Source organism: Balaenoptera acutorostrata, chromosome 18, assembly GCF_949987535.1.
Source record: "Balaenoptera acutorostrata chromosome 18, mBalAcu1.1, whole genome shotgun sequence".
NCBI classification, from domain to species: Eukaryota; Metazoa; Chordata; class Mammalia; order Artiodactyla; family Balaenopteridae; genus Balaenoptera; species Balaenoptera acutorostrata.
The window spans coordinates 29,343,080-29,360,003 of record NC_080081.1 but is presented as its reverse complement, the minus strand read 5'-3'; positions in this window follow the sequence as shown (position 1 = coordinate 29,360,003).

The window sequence follows — 16,924 nt, the reverse complement described above, 5'->3', positions numbered from 1 at the left end:
ATCCAAGAACATGGTATATCTCTCCATCTATTTATATCATCCTTAATTTCTTTCATCAGTGTCTTATAATTTTTGGCATACAAGTCTTTTGTCTCCTTAGGTAGGTTTATTCCTAGGTATTTTATTCTTTTTGTTGCAGTGGTAAATGGGAGTGTTTTCTTAATTTCACTTTCAGATTTTTCATCATTAGTGTATAGGAATGCAAGAGATTTGTGTGCATTAATTTTGTATCCTGCTACTTTACCAATTCATTGATTAGCTCTACTAGTTTTCTGGTAGCATCTTTAGGATTCTTTACGTATAGTACCATGTCATCTGCAAATAGTGACAGCTTTACTTCTTCTTTTCCAATTTGGACTCCTTTTATTTCTTTTTCTTCTCTGATTGCTGTGCCTAAAACTGCCAAAACTATGTTGAATAATAGTGGTGAGAGTGGGCAACCTTGTCTCGTTCCTGATCTTAGGGAAATGGTTTCAGTTTTTCACCATTGAGGATGATGTTGGCTGTGGGTTTCTCATATATGGCCTTTATAATCTTGAGGAAAGTTCCCTCTATGCCTACTTTCTGGAGGGTTTTTATCATAAATGGGTGTTGAATTTTGTCTAAAGCTTTCTCTGTATCTATTGAGATGATCATATGGTTTTTCTCCTTCAATTTGTTAATATGGTGTATCACGTTGTTTGATTTGCGTATATCGAAGAATCCTTGCATTCCTGGGATAAACCCCACTTGATCATAGTGTATGATCCTTTTAATGTGCTGTTGGATTCTGTTTGCTAGTATTTTGTTGTGGATTTTTGTATCTATGTTCATCAGTGATATTGGCCTGTAGTTTTCTATCTTTGTGACGTCTTTGTCTGGTTTGGGTATCAGAGTGATGGTGGCCTCGTAGAATGAGTTTGGGAGTGTTCCTCCCTCTGCTATATTCTGGAAGAGTTTGAGAAGGATAGGTGTTAGCTCTTCTCTAAATGTTTGATAGAATTCGCCTGTGAAGCCATCTGGTCCTGGGCTTTTGTTTGTTGGAAGATTTTTAATCACAGTTTCAATTTCAGTGCTTGTGATTGGTCTGTTCATATTTCTATTTCTTCCTGGTTCAGTCTCAGAAGGTTGTACATTTCTAAGAATTTGTCCATTTCTTCCAGGTTGTCCATTTTATTCGCATATAGTTGCTTGTAGTAATCTCTCATGATCCTTTGTATTTCTGCAGTGTCAGTTGTTACTTCTCCTTTTCCATTTCTAATTCTATTGATTTGAGTCTTCTCCCATTTTTTCTTGATAAGTCTGTATAATGGTCTATCAATTTTGTTTATGTTCTCAAAGAACCAGCTTTTAGTTTTATTGATCTTTGCTATCGTTTCCTTCATCTCTTTTTCATTTATATCTGATCTGATCTTTATGATTTCTTTCCTTCTGCTAACTCTGGGGGTTTTTTATTCTTCTTTCTCTAATTGCTTTAGGTGTAAGGTTAGGTTGTTTATTTGAGATGTTTCTTGTTTCTTAAGGTAGGATTATATTGCTATAAACTTCCCTCTTAGAACTGCTTTTGCTGCATCCCATAGATTTTGGGTCATTGTGTTTTCATTGTCATTTGTTTCTATGTATTTTTTGATTTCCTCTTTGATTTCTTTAGTGATCTCTTGGTTATTAAATAGTGTGTTGTTTAGCCTCCATGTGTTTGTATTTCTTACAGATTTTTTCCTGTAATTGATATCTAGTCTCATAGCGTTGTGGTCACAAAAGATACTTGATATGTTTTCAATTTTCTTAAATTTACCAAGGCTTGATTTGTGACCCAAGGTATGATCTATCCTGGAGAATATTCCATGAGCACTTGAGAAGAATGTGTGTTCTGTTGTTTTTGGATGGAATGTCCTATAAATATCAATTAAGTCCATCTTTTTTAATGTATCATTTAAAGCTTGTGTTTCCTTATTGATTTTCATTTTGGATGATCTGTCCATTGGTGAAAGCGCAGTGTTAAAGTCCCCTACTATGATTGTGTTACTGTCGATTTCCCCTTTTATGGCTCTCAGTATTTGCCTTATGTATTGAGGTGCTCCTATGTTGGGTGCATAAATACTTACAATTGTTATATCTTCTTCATGGATTGATCCCTTGATCATTATGTAGTGGCCTTCTTTGTCTCTTGTAATAGTCTTTGTTTTAAAGTCTATTTTGTCCGATATGAGAATTGCTACTCCAGCTTTCTTTTGATTTCCATTTGCATGGAATATCTTTTTCCATCCCTTCTCTTTCAGTCTGTATGTGTCCCTAGGTCTGAAGTGGGTCTCTTGTAGACAGCATATATACGGGTCTTGTTTTTGTATCCATTCAGCCAATCTATGTCTTTTGGTTGGAGCATTTATTCCATTTACATTTAAGGTAATTATCGATAGATATGTTCCTATTACCATTTTCTGAATTGTTTTGGGTTTATTATTGTAGGTCTTTTCCTTCTCTTGTGTTTCCTGCCTAGAGAAGTTCCTTTAGCATTTGTTGTAAAGCTGGTTTGGTGGTGCTGAATTCTCTTAGCTTTTGCTTGTCTGTGAAAGTTTTAATTTCTCCTTCGAATCTGAATGAGATCCTTGCTGGGTAGAGTAATCTCGGTTGTAGGTTTTTCTCCTTCATCACTTTAAATATGTCCTGCCACTCCCTTCTGGCTTGCAGAGTTTCTGCTGAAAGATCAGCTGCTAACCTCATGGGGATTCCCTTATGTGTTATTTGTTGTTTTTCCCTTGCTGCTTTTAATATTTGTTCTTTGTATTTAAGTTTTGATAGTTTGATTAGTATGTGTCTTGGCATGTTTCTCCTTGGATTTTTCCTGTATGGGACTCTCTGTGCTTCCTGGACTTGATTAACTGTTTCCTTTCTCATATTACGTAAGTTTTCAACTATAATCTCTTCATATATTTTCTCAGTCCCTTTCTTTTTCTCTTCTTCTTCTGGGACCCATATAATTTGAATGTTGGAGCATTTAATGTTGTCCCAGAGGTCTCTGAGTCTGTCCTCAATTCTTTTCATTCTTTTTTCTTTACTCTGCTCTGCAGTAGATATTTCCACTATTTTATCTTCCAGGTCACTTATCCGTTCTTCTGCCTCAGTTATTCTGCTATTGATCCCTTCTAGAGAATTTTAAATTTCATTTATTGTGTTGTTCATCACTGTTTGTTTGCTCTTTAGTTCTTCTAGGTCCTTGTTAAATGTTTCTTGTATTTTTGCCATTCTATTTCCAAGATTTTGGATCATCTTTACTATCATTATTCTGAATTATTTTCAGGTAGACTGCCTATTTCCTCTTCATTTGTTAGGTCTGGTGGGTTTTTGCCTTGCTCCTTCATCTGCTGTGTGTTTCTCTGTCTTCTCATTTTGCTTAACTTACTGTGTTTGGGGTCTCCTTTTCACAGGCTGCAGGTTCGTAGTTTCCATTGTTTTTGGTGTCTGTCCCCAGTGGCTAAGGTTGTTTCAGTGCGTTGTGTAAGCTTCCTGGTGGAGGGGAGTAGTGCCTGTGTTCTGGTGGATGAGCCTGGATCTTGTCTTTCTGGTGGGCAGGTCCACGTCTGGTGGTGTGTTTTGAGGTGTCTGTGGCCTTATTATGATTTTAGGCAGCCTCTGTGCTAATGGATGGGTTTTTGTTCCTGTCTTGCTAGTTGTTTGGCATAGGGTGTCCTGCACTGTAGCTTGCTGGTCGTTGAGTGGAGCTGTGTCTTGGCATTGAGATGGAGATCTCTGGGAGATTTTCGCCATTTGATATTACATGGAGCTGGGAGGTCTCTTGTGGACCAGTGTCCTGAACTTGGCTCTCCCACTTCAGAGGCACAGCCCTGATGCCTGGCTGGAGCACCAAGAGCCTGTCCTCCACACGCATGGCTCAGAATAAAAGGGAGGAAAAAAAAAAAAAAGAAAGAAAGAAGAAGGCAAAATAAAATAAAATGAAATAAAATAAATTTATTAAAAAAATTTTAGGGCTTCCCTGGTGGCGCAGTGGTTGAGAGTCTGCCTGCCGGTGCGGGGAACGTGGGTTCGAGTCCTGGTCCGGGAGGATCCCACGTGTCGCGGAGCGGCTCGGCCCGTGAGCCACAATTACTGATCCTGCGCGTTTGGAGCCTGTGCTCCGCAACAGGAGAGGCCGCGATAGTGAGGGGCCCGCGCGCTGCGATGAGGAGTGGCCCCCGCTTGCCGCAACTGGAGAAAGCCCTTGCACGGAGGCGAGGACCCAACGCAGCCATAAATAAATAAAAATTAAAAAAAAAAAAATTTTAAGAGAAAATATTTTTTAAGTAATGAAAATAAAAAACAAACCAAAAACAGACAGACAGAACCTTAGGACAAATGGTAAAAGCAAAGCTATACAGACAAAATCACACACAGAAGCATACACATACACACTCACAAAAAGAGAAAAAGGGAAATATATATATATACATCGTTGCTCCCAAAGTCCACCTCCTCAATTTGGGATGATTCGTTGTCTATTCAGGTATTCCACAGATGCAGCGTACATCAAGTTGATTGTGGAGATTTAATCCGCTGCTCCTGAGGCTGCTGGGAGAAATTTCCCTTTCTCTTCTTTGTTCGCACAACTCCCAGGGTTCAGCTTTGGATTTGGCCCCGCCTCTGCATGTAGGTCGCCTGAGGGCGTCTGTTCTTCGCTCAGACAGGACGGGGTTAAAGGAGCAGCTGCTTCGGGGGCTCTGGCTCACTCAGGCCGGGGGGAGGGAGGGGTACGGATGCGGGGCGAGCCTGCGGCGGCGGAGGCCAGTGTGACGTTGCACCAGCCTGAGGCCCGCCATGCGTTCTCCCGGGGAAGTTGTCCCTGGATCACGGGACCCTGGCAGTGGCGGGCTGCACAGGCTCCCGGGAGGTGCGGTGTGGAGAGTGACCTGTGCTCACACACAGGCTTCTTGGTGGTGGCAGCAGCAGCCGTAGTGTCTCACGCCCGTCTCTGGGGTCCGCGCTGATAGCCGCAGCTTGAGCCCGTCTCTGGAGCTCCTTTAAGCGGCTCTCTGAATCCCCTCTCCTCACGCACCAGGAAACAATGGTTTCTTGCCTCTTCGGCAGCTGCAGACTTTTTCCCGGACTCCCTCCCGGCTCGCTGTGGCGCACTAGCCCCCTTCAGGCTGTGTTCACGCCGCCAACCCCAGTCCTCTCCCTGGGATCCGACCTCTGAAGCCGAGCCTCAGCTCCCAGCCCCCGCCCGCCCCGGCGGGGGAGCAGACAAGCCTCTCGGGCTGGTGAGTGCTGCTCGGCGCTGAGCCTCTGTGCGGGAGTCTCTCCGCTTTGCCCTCCGCACCCCTGTGGCTGTGCTCTCCTCTGTGGCTCCGAAGCTTCCTCCCTCCGCCACCTGCAGTCTCCGCCCGCGAAGGGCCTTCCTAGTGTGAGGAAACTTTTCCTCCTTCACAGCTCCCTCCCACTGGTGCAGGTCCCATCCCTATTCTTTTGTCTCTGTTTTTTCTTTTTTCTTTTGCCCTACCCAGGTACGTGGGGAGTTTCTTGCCTTTTGGGAAGTCTGAGGTCTTCTGCCAGCGTTCAGTAGGTGTTCTATAGGAGTTGTTCCACATGTAAATGTAATTCTGATGTATTTGCAGGGAGGAAGGTGATCTCCGTGTGTTACTCCTCCGCCGTCTTGAAGCTCCTCCACCAGGTATAGCTTTTTGTAAGGCAAATTAACATTAGCTATCAAAAGTAAAATATGCATGACATTTGACCCAGAAATTTTACTAGAAATTCTACTTCTAGGGGTCTATCCTACAGAAGTACTAGCTTAATTACACACAAAATAAATGTCCATGGATTGGAGTGTTGTTTATTAGCCAAAAACAAGCAGAATTCTCAATTAATAGGAAAATGTTTAAATCAATATAGAAGATTCATTAAAGGAAATTCATATAGCAATTAAAAAGAAAGTTGTAGATTCATATGTATGGACTCGCAAAACTATTCATTATAAGTAAAACAAAAAGCACATTGCAAAACCATATTCATGACCTGATTCTATTTTCATTTGGGGAAAAAACCAACAAAAATATATATTCCTATAAGCATAGAATGAAATCTGGAAGAATATAAAATGATCTCTTGATGGTGGCTACAGAGCTGGGTGCTAAAGAGAAAGGAGAGAAGGAAGGAGTTTCACTTATTTCACATACATTAAAAGATAACAGTGGGATTATGAGTGATTTTCTTTTTTTATATTTAACATCTCTTCTATTACAGACATGTATTACTTTTGTATTCAAAAACCAAATGTAACCTTGAAAAGATGATCCTTGAAGGATGGAAAAGATGAGAGACCAGAGACAGGAAGATAATTTAGGAGACCTTGAATGACCTTGGGAAGGACGTGAGCACCTGGCCCAGTGCCGAGACAAACGGGTTGAGAATGAAGGGCTGAGGTGAGACTCTGGGAGATGGAACTTGAGTGGAGAGGTGGGGTCTGGCTCACAGGTGAGTTATTATATATCTCGAACTCCCAGTCAGGAGCTCTTTCCTGGAGCCATGAAAGGTCCCATTAACCACACTGGCGCCACACTGAGACCTTCAAGGATCAGAACATGGGCATGGGCACACCCAGAGCACACTTACAGCAGATAACGACACCCAGGTTGTCTTGTTCCTAAGTAGCCAACCATTTCAGTTCTGATTTCCCACTTACATGTTTCCACATGAGACCAGATGAAAGCAATACCATCTTTGCCAAGGGCCCCTTGGGCTGTTCTCTGCAGCTCAGTGATCTGAAGGTTATACATCATTACATCAGCCTCCTCTTCAGGGACTGGCAAGCAGCTCTCAGGCTGTCTCCAGGGAAGCCAGCTTTCCTTCCTTCACTCTGCTTGACCCTGACGTTCGTTGTATGTAGTCTGCTCAGCCTGTAGTAAAATCTTCTGGTTCCTTTTTACTAAGTCATGCTCATAAACACGAGACTTAACCCACCTGCAGTCTGCTCTGACCCCAGCATTGTCAGTTGCCCTACATAGTCATCGTGAACATTGTTGTCTGTGGCCAAAGCATGTCTCACCTTTGAGTTATTTCAGGCCTCTGGCCATACCTTCCAATATGCGTAAGTGACTGCTCAGCACAGAGTAAGCAATGTCACATGATGGAAACTAACTTCACATGGGGAACCTCTCTGAAAGGCCTGCTCACTTGTTTGTTTACTCAGAAGCAGATGTTTAAACATCTGCTTAAATATTGTGAAATCTTTTCACCGATTGGACCTTTGGTTCTTGCAGCATAACAGGGAAAGCTCATGTTACAAGAGTAGAGGCAAATTGTATGTTGAAAAGGGGAATTTGGTAGAAAAGCTTTTCTAGCATTTCTGTGAAAACAAGTACAATGTTAACAAAAGCTTTCATGTATTTGAATAGAAAATACCTTTGGTTGTTTCTTTAAAGCTCATTAGTGCACTATTACCTTGAATCTTTATTTATTTTATGGATATATTATATGGAGTGCTACATATAAACATTTTACAGAAAATTTTGAATAAAATTTAAAATATATCTAAGAACTGAACAGGTATTGTAGAGAAAAAGCATTGTCCTTTTTTCTTCTCCAGTAAAAGGTTGGATAATCTTTCTGATTTTAAATTATTACATTTCCAGATCAACATCTCCAAGGAGCTGCATACTGACCTACGAACATGCAACAGCAGTCCTGCTGCTTTGCTTCTCTAATGCAATAGACAAACATCTAATCTGGTTACTTCACAGAGCTAATGTCTTATTTTGAATTTGAGTGATTTCTGTCTGATGTCACATGGAAGAAAATGTAATTTTTGCCCGTCTTTTAGCAGCAGATAATTTGTTGATTTTGTTGCTCAATGGCTTATCTTTAGAAGGAATTTTGAAATTGCACCTTGAGACTTGTACCATTTTGCATATGAGATAGTTGAGGCTATTTACTGGTAGCTTTTTTAAGCAGAAGCATGAAACTGGATGAAAATTTAATCAGTTGTTTGTCCTCCCTTATCTCAATCACTGGTTTTAACGGAAGTTTCTAGTTGCTTAGGCATCTTGGAGAGCAGTTTGGGAATGAAGAAATTATTTCTAATTCAATCTCTCTGTTACCTTTCTGGACTCAGTTTTTCCGGTACACACACATGCATACACACACACACAAAATGAAATAACATAACTGGGAAATTTCAATCCATTTTAAAGAAAAATAAAAAGCAAGGATGAAATATTATTAAAACTTTTTCTGTTTGAGTAATATGCTGTGTCGAGGGTGAAGCTTAACTGGTAGCTTGAAGGTGGATGACCTCCAATATGACAGTGCTTTATTGCAGGGGTCCCCAACCCCCGGGCCGTGGACCGGTACCTGTCTGTGGCCTGTTAGGAACTGGAACACACAGCAAGAGGTGAGTAGTGGGTGAGTGAGTGAAGCTTCATCTGAATTTACAGCCGCTCCCCATCGCTCACAATACCGCCTGAGCTCTGCCTCACCGCCTGAGCTCTGCCTCTTGGCAGATCAGTGGTGGCATTAGATTCTCATAAGAGCTCAAACTGTACTGTGAAGTGGCATGCGAGGGATCTAGGTTGCGCACTCCTTATGAGAATCTAATGCCTGATGATCTGAGGTGGAGCTGAGGCGGTGATGCTAGCGCTGGGGAGTGGCTGAAAATACAGATCATCATTAGCAGAGAGGTTTGACTGTACAGAGGCCATAATAAATCAATTGCTTGCAGACTCACATCAAAACCCTATCAGTGAGTGGCAAGTGACAATTAAGCTGCGTCTGGTGGCAGGCTTTATAGTGGCAAGTGAGTTGATATATTTCAATTGTACAGCTGCATCTGGTGGCAGGCTTTAAGTCAGAATCCCACACTTATTTTAGTCCACGCGTGGCCCGCGCATTATTTTATTTACCACTTCCATCTGCGCCTCTTTCCCAACCTGCGCACTTGTCTCAGTCACAGTTTTGGTAAGCCCACAAGCTAACCCTAGCGAAGATGAGTGAAAAACAAACGTCACTGGAGAGCTTCTTTGAAAAAAGGGAAAGACCCTATGATGAGACAGCAGAAGACTCTAAGACTGCCAACAAAAAGAAAGCTGCATTTAAAAGAAAATACCAGGAGTCCTACTTAAATTACGGGTCCATTGCAACAGGTGATTCACATTCTCCAAGCCCGCTTTGTATAATATGTGGCGACCAGCTATCCAATGAAGCCATGAAACCTTCAAAACTGCTTCGCCACAGGGAGACCAAGCACCCTGCATTAAAAGACAAGCCTTTGGAATTTTTCAAAAGAAAAAACATGAACACGAAGAACAGAAGCAATTATTGACGGCCACCACTTCATCAAATGTGTCTGCACTGAGAGCAGCATTCTTAGTGGCTGACCACATTGCTAAAGCTAAGAAGCCCTTTACTATTGGTGAAGAGTTGATCCTGCCTGCTGCTAAGGACATTTGTTGTGAACTTCCAGGAGAGGCTGCAGTTCAAAAGGTGGCACGTGTTCCTCTTTCAGACAGCACCATAACTAGACAAGTTGATGAAATAGAGGATATTGAGGCACAGTTGTTAGAGGGGATTAATGTGTCACTGTGGTATGCAATCCAGGTTGACGAGTCTACTGATGTTGACAACAAGGCAACAATGCTTGTTTTTGTGTGATATATTTTTCAGGAGTATGTGCATGAGGATATGTTACGCGCACTTTTGTTGCCAACCAACACCACAGCTACAGAACTATTCAACTCTTTGAATGATTACATATCAGGAAAACCGAACTAGTCATTTTGTGTCAGTATATGCACAGATGGAGCGGCTACCATGACTGGACAGCTTTCTGATTTCACTACTCGGGTCAAAGAGGTCACTTCTGAATGTGAGTCTACGCACTGTGTCATCCGTAGAGAAATGCTGGCTAGACGAAAAATGACACCTGAACTTAACAATGTTTTGAAGGATGTGATTAAAATTATCAACCACTTTAAAGTACATACCCTGAACTCACATCTGTTTGTGCAGCTCTGTGAGGAGATGGACACAGATCACACATGTCTTCTCTTATACACAGAAGTGAGATGGCTTTCTAAAGGCAGATCACTGGCCAGAGTTTTTGAGTTACGAGAGCTGCTCCAAAGATTTATTTTAGAAAAAGTCACCACCAGCAGCACATTTCAGTGACACAGAATGGGTTGCAAAACTTGCTTACTTGGACTTCCCTGGTGGTGCAGTGGTTAAGAATCTGCCTGCCAATCCAGGCGACACAGGTTCGATCCTTGGTCCAGGAAGATACCACATATCGCAGAACAACTAAGCCCGTATGCCACAACTACTGAGCTTGCACTCTAGAGCCCTCAAGCCACAACTACTGAGCCCGCGAGCCACAACTACTGAAGCCCTCGTGCCTAGAGCCTGTGCTCTGCAACAAGAGAAGCCATAGGAATGAGAAGCCCGCAGTCCACAATGAAGAGTAGCCCCCGCTCGCCGCAACTAGAGAAAGCCTGCGTGCAGCAGCAAAGACCTAATGCAGCCAAAAAAATAAAAATTTTAAAAATAAAATAAAATAAAAAATAAAAAACATGCTTACTTGTGTGACCTATTCAACCTGTTCAATGAACTAGCTGCATTCAAAGCCAAACTGGAATTATGAGGGTGAAGAGTGAACACTGGGATATTTGATGTTTCAAACATTTGCAGAGATTTTGAAAGGGACTGAGCCAGGGCCTTCTTTCTCCTAGCTGGTGCATGATCACCTGTCTCAGCTTTCAGAGGAGTTTGAGCATTACTTTCCAACCACAAAAGACCCGGAACTGGGAAGGAATGGATCTGCAACCCATTTCTGAATAAGCCAGGTGAATCGACTCTGTCCGTGCTAGAAGAGGATCAACTGCCTGAGATCGCAAATGATGGTGGCATTAAAAGTATGTGTGAGACAACTTCAAATCTCCATGTGTTCTGGATTAAAGTCAAGGTGGAATATCCTGAGATTGCCACAACAGCACTGAAAAGCCTGCTTCCATTTCCAACATCCTATCTTTGTGAAGCAGGGTTTTCTGCAGTGACAGCAACCAGAACGAATTACGGAGTAGACTGGACCTAAGCAACGCACCTCGGGGGTCACTGTCTCCCATCACTCCCAGATGGGACCATCTAGTTGAAGGAAAACAAGCTCAGGGCTCCAACTGATTCTGCATTATGGTGAGTTGTATAATTATTTCATTATATAATATATTATAATATGTAATGTATATTACAATGTATTATTATATATTATGATGTATTATTATTATAACAGAAATAAAGTGCACAATAAATGTAATGCTCTTGAATCATCCCAAAACCATCCCCCCACCACTGGTCCTTGGAAAAATTGTCTTCCACAAAACCAGTTCCTGGTGCCCAAAAGTTTGGGGACCTAGGCTTTATTGTTCCTTCATGCAGATATCTGGTGGCCATGAGTCCTAGGTCAGCTCTTCAGCACTCATAGAAGATCATCACTAGTTTCAGTTGATTTGAAAGCCTATTGATCTGCCCTTAGTTAGAAACATAACCTAGCCATACTCAGATTTCCTACTATAAAATTTTTAACCTTGAGGACCCTACTTCTCAATCATTTTCAAAAACTGCATTCAGAAGAACAAAATTAATAATGTGAATATCTAATATTTAAAACTGTCTAAAGGAATGATATCCACAGATATATGAATATCTAATATTCATAGGTATGCAATTGCCTGCAGGATATGCCATTTATCTCTCTTCATGGACACTGTAAGCCTCACCACTGGGGCAAATCAGGCCATGAGAGAGTTGGATCTTGCCCCTTGTGAGTGCTTCATACTTGGGTGTTGGGATATCAGCCTACCTTTTGAGACCTAAAGTTCTATGATACTGCAAAGCTGCAAAAGAGTTCGGGCAACTTGGACTTCTGCCTGTATCTCTCAGCTTGCCTTTAGCAGATTCTGAGCAACTATGTTCAGGACTGATTGCCTATGTTCTTTTGGTTTTATATTCTCTAGCTTCCCTTGTAATTGGCATACCAGGTCTCAGGAAGAATACCTATCCATTAGTAAATGTGCCACACTTGTCCCTGAGGTCAGTGATGAGTAACAAGTCAGAAAAATGAATGAATGAATGAATGACATTTTCTTATTCAGAGCTCACTAGAGAATGTAGTTTTTCCTGAAAAACAGTAGACTTCCTACTATGTGATAATGGAAATTACCTAGATTTTCCACATTATGTACCTGATTTAGAGAGGAAAAAAGCAAGTATTTGTGGTCTAAGCAGCTCAGATGATGCCTTTGATAAAAATAATTAGGTAATAGCTTAAATTTTGCATTTGTTTTGTCTGTAAAACCATGGTCTTCATCATGGGTCAAACTTTGGTTAGTGGTCAGGGGATATTTTGTTTTTAATAGGCCTTTAGTAGCATCTGTGGCCAAATTTGTTTTATTTTAGACATTCTTGAGTGAAATAAAGATGCCTTCCCCCACCCTAATTCCCAGACACCCAGCTCATTAACTATGAAATCTAATGAAAGTCATTCTCAATTGGTTATAGAAAGCGGTAGATATGCTGTAGGTATGTTTACTGGCTTTTTGTAACTAAGAGGACTAAAGGATATAGCTTGCAGTTATGCATGTGAAAGGGGAAATTGGTGATGTTCTTGCTTTGTCTGAATAGAGTGCTTCCTTCAGCTCATTTTCTAAACCCTTCTGCCAGAACAAGCTGGTTCTTCTGGGAAGACAGAACTGCCTACGGGCATATGCACCCATCTGTTCTCTGCAAACATGCTTTGGTCTTTTCAACACACAGCCAGTGGGTGCTAGGGGTACCCAGTGCAGGTGGCCAAGCCAGGCATGTCTCAGCCAGGTAAGGGAGCATTTATAGTTAAATGTGTAATTATAAGAAAACAATTACAAAAAAGAGTTTGCCATAACAAAATTTCTCTGCCTCTGCCAATGGCTCACAGTCTTCTGCGGTCTCTATACTCTCAATGCTTCTTCTTTTTTTTTTTTTTTAAGTTTTTAATTTTTGGCTGCATTGGATCTTCATTGCTGCACACAGTCTTTCTCTAGTTGCGGCGAGCAGGGGCTACTCTTCGTTGTGGTGCACGGGCTTCTCATTGTGGTGGCTTCTCTTGTTGCGGAACACGGGCTTTAGCCACGCGGGCTTCAGTAATTGCGGCACTTGGGCTCAGTAGCTGTGGCACACGGGCCTAGTTGCTCCTCAGCAGGCATGTGAGATCCTCCTGGACCAGGGATCGAACCCGTGTCCCCTGCACTGGCAGGCGGGTTCCCAACCACTGTGCTACCAGGGAAGTCCCTGACTGCTTCTTTATAAATGCTTTTCTTGGTCTTTGTCACACATGGTCAAAATAGCTTGTTTGTGTGCTGTTTGCATTGTAAAACTAATATCACACTCATATGTAGTTCTCGAATTCTTTTGTCAAAAATGTCAACTAACAACCATTCTTCTATTTTTGCTTTCTTGCCTCACTTATATTTCAACTCTTACTGGGAAAATATGCTTGAATTCCCAGAGTACGCACTACACAGGCAGCATCCAGGAGCTTGTAAGAAGACAGATTGGGATAGAAGGAAATTGATGTTCCTTCCTTTTTAATAAAGGGCTCCAAGACTTTCTTTTCCCTTAATAATCTATCTCTTTTGGCTGTTTAGTCTCTAGGTTCTATAGGAACAATATGTGAATTCTAGTATTGAATTCCCATCTAACATTTTATTTTGACTAAAAATTGTAAAGCTTATATGAAATTCACCACAATGGGATTTTACTATGTGGGTAGTGAGGACACACAGACTTAAAATCATAGAACTCAAGAGTCAGAGTGATTGATGCAATCCCCTAATTCAATCCCTTCATTTTTCAGAGGAAGAAACTAAGGCTTAGAGCAGTTATATGAGCTGTTTATGGTTATTCATCTATTAAAGAGTTAAAACTGGGAAAAGAGGGACTTCCCTGACGGTCCAGTAGTTAAGACTTCACCTTCCAATGCAGGGGGTACAGGTTTGATCCCTGGTCGGGGAGCTAAGATCCCACATGCCTCATGGCCAAAAAACCAAAACATAAAACAGAAGCGATATTATAACAAATTTAATAAAGACTTTAAAAAAACTGGGAAAAGAACTCCTATTTGCTACTCTACCCAGTGATATAGAATATTGAATTTTGTCTATTTATTCATATATATGTATATAATAGTGACTGTTTTAAAAAGTTCTGGTGATGTTTGGTATACATGTTATACTTTAAGGGTTTCAAAGTTATTCAGATGCCCACTTTTTAGTAGGTTTAACATTCTCTAGGTCATAGGTATATGATTTAATTTTATATTTAATAAGAAACTTAAAACTCTATAGTTGGTAAATAAATACTGGTAAAAAGAGCAAAGAGATTCATAAAGTATGTTCACTTCCTATGGCTATAAGGTTGGACTTAATGAAGAAGAGAATGGATCAGGGAAATTGTAACAAAACAAAACAAAGCAACAACAAAAAAACCAAATTCACCATTTTTTTCCAAAACCAATATTGCTTTGGTTTTTACTTATTTGTATTTGTTTTGTATTTGCATAACATCCCACCTAGAATACCTAATTGATCATGATTTCTGAATTAATTATTAAACTTTATGCTTCCTACAAAGATACAATTATTATATAAAGATCTCTGAAATTTAATGGTGTGATTTCTCAGCAGCTCTATTAAAAGTGATAAAGCTACATCAAATAGTGTTTTAAAAATGATATCTCTGTACAGTTAAATGCTTTTTAGGACATTGACCTGGAATGATTGCCAGAATTCATGGTCCGAATGGAATTAATTTTCAAATTTAGCAGACACATACTTTCCACATCTCCATCCCACTAAATAAATTAAAAGTTAATTTACTGTGATAGAGAGCCTGATGGAAACTGAGAGTAATCTTTACTTCCGTATGGTTAGATCACACCTGAGCTTGACATGTCTTTTTACACACTGGCCCTCAGCCTGCCCAGCTGCCTTTCCTGGTACTTACTTCATAGTAATTTCCCTTCTCCCCTTCCTTTTCTGTGCAGTCCCTGAGGCTGTCTTGGCCTCTTCACTTACCTCTATTACAGCATTACTAGCCCCAGAACCTGCCCAAGTTTGTGGCAGGCTGACTAATGGTCCTCCAAAGATGTACACGCATAATTCCTAGGACCTATGAATACGTTACCTTACATGGTAAAAGAAACATAGCAGATATGATTAAATTAAAGATTTTGAGCTGGAGAGATTATAATGGCCTATCTGGGTGGGCCCAATGTAATCACAAGAATTTTTATAAGAGGGAGGTAGGAGGACCAAAATCAGAAAAAGGAGATGTGATGGCAGAACCAGAGGTCAGAGTGATGCCCTTTGCACATGGAGGAAGGAGCCAGAAGCCTAAGAATGCAGACGGCAAAGGGAAGAAAACAGACCCTCTCCTAAAGACTCCGTAAAGAACTGGTCCTGCCAACACCTTGATTTTAGACTTCTGCTTCTTGAACTGTAAGAGAATAAATTCATGTTGTTTTAAGCCACTATTTTGTTACAGCAATAGGAAACTAATATAATAATCACATATATTAAATCCCTCTCAAGATCATAACATGATAATAGGTATTATTCATTGCAAAAGATAATAATACCTTTAAATCCTTTTCCTTAGTACTGTATTTAAATAAATGTCTTTTTATAGCTACTTTATTTATTTATTTTTGGCTGTGTTGGGTCTTCGGTTCGTGCGAGGGCTTTCTCTAGTTGCGGCAAGTGGGGGCCACTCTTCATCGCGGTGTGGGGACCGCTCTTCATCGCGGTGCGCGGGCCTTTCACTATTGCGGCCCCTCCCGTTGCGGGGCACAGGCTCCAGACGCGCAGGCTCAGTAGTTGTGGCTCACGGGCCCAGCTGCTCCGTGGCATGTGGGATCTTCCCAGACCAGGGCTCGAACCCGTGTCCCCTGCATTAGCAGGCAGACTCTCAACCACTGCGCCACCAGGGAAGCCCATAAATAAATGTCTTTTTAAAGGTGTATTTCTAAGCTTGTTTCAAAATATTTTTGTAGATAAATCTTGTACCATTTCCATATTTTATAATTAATTAATAAATGTATTCACTCAGTTTATATTTATTAAATATGTACTGTCTGCAAAGGAGTGCACTGTAGAGGACATGAATGTTTATGACATGGACTTTGATTCCAAAGAATTTATAAGGTTAATATCTAGGAGCTAGTATATATGCATGAATAACTGTTGCCCAAGGTGGCATACTATATTTGTTTTCCAGGGCTGCCATAACAAAGTACCATAGACTGGGCAGCTTAAGCAAAGAAATTATTTTTTTACAGTTCTGGAGGCTAGAAGTCTGAGCTCAAGGTGTTGACAGAGTTTGTTTCTTCTGAGGCCTCTTTCCTTGGCTTACAGATGGCAGCCTTCTACCTGTGTCTTCACATGGCCTTCCTTCTCTGCATGCCTGCATCCTAATCTGTTCTAATAAGAACCCCAGTCATATTGAATTAAGGCCCACCCTAATGACTGCATTTTACCTTAATTAGCTCTTTAAAGACCATGTCTCCAAATACAGCCATAATTTGAGGTGCTAGAGATTTGGACTTCAACATATGAATTTTTTTTATTGACGTATAGTTAATTTACAATGTTGTATTAGTTTTCAAGTGTACAGCAAAGTGATTCTGCTTATATATATATATATATATATATATATATATATATATATATATGTTATTTTCCAGATTCTTTTCCATAGTAGGTTATTGCAAGATACTGAGTATAGTTCCCTGTGCTATACAGTAAGTCCTTGTTGATTATCTATTTTATATATAGTAGTGTGCATTTGTTAATCCCAAACTCCTAATTTACCCCCCCACACACACTGTTATCCCCTTTGGTAACCATAAGTTTGTGTTCTATATCCGTGAGTCTATTTT